This window comes from Sinocyclocheilus grahami, unplaced genomic scaffold (assembly GCF_001515645.1).
Source record: "Sinocyclocheilus grahami isolate Dianchi unplaced genomic scaffold, SAMN03320097.WGS_v1.1 scaffold6788.1, whole genome shotgun sequence".
In the NCBI taxonomy this organism is placed as follows: Eukaryota; Metazoa; Chordata; class Actinopteri; order Cypriniformes; family Cyprinidae; genus Sinocyclocheilus; species Sinocyclocheilus grahami.
In genome coordinates, this window is record NW_015511062.1 from 5488 (window position 1) to 5849 (window position 362).

The 362-nt window shown below is 42.5% G+C and overlaps 1 pseudogene; it reads left to right on the top strand.

Moving 5' to 3' along the window:
- Positions 1-290, top strand: part of LOC107577663 (MAGUK p55 subfamily member 2 pseudogene) — a 3363-nt pseudogene extending 3073 nt beyond the window's left edge.
- The last annotated feature ends 72 nt before the right edge of the window (positions 291-362 follow it).

The following is a 362-nucleotide window of genomic DNA, read 5'->3' on the forward strand; positions in this document are numbered from 1 at the left end:
ACACACACACACACACACACACCTTCACAGGTCATGTGCTTAAAATTCTGACATCATCTACTCACCCTCATGTTTAAAACTCACATTTTATTTTTCATATTAAACGTTTAATGTTTTGTGTGGTTCTGTGCGTGCAGTCTCGTGAGCACTATGAAGAGCCAAAGCTGGAGGCGGTGAGGGACAATAATATGGAGTTAGTGCAGGACATCCTGAGAGACCTCACCACCCTCACACCTGACAGTCAGGCGGCACATGAGCTCGCCTGCATCCTCAAAGAGCCACACTTTCAGGTACACTCAGAAACACTGGAGATTCAGTCAAGCAAAAAATAACAAAATATCTTGAATTGTTTCATTTTTTTT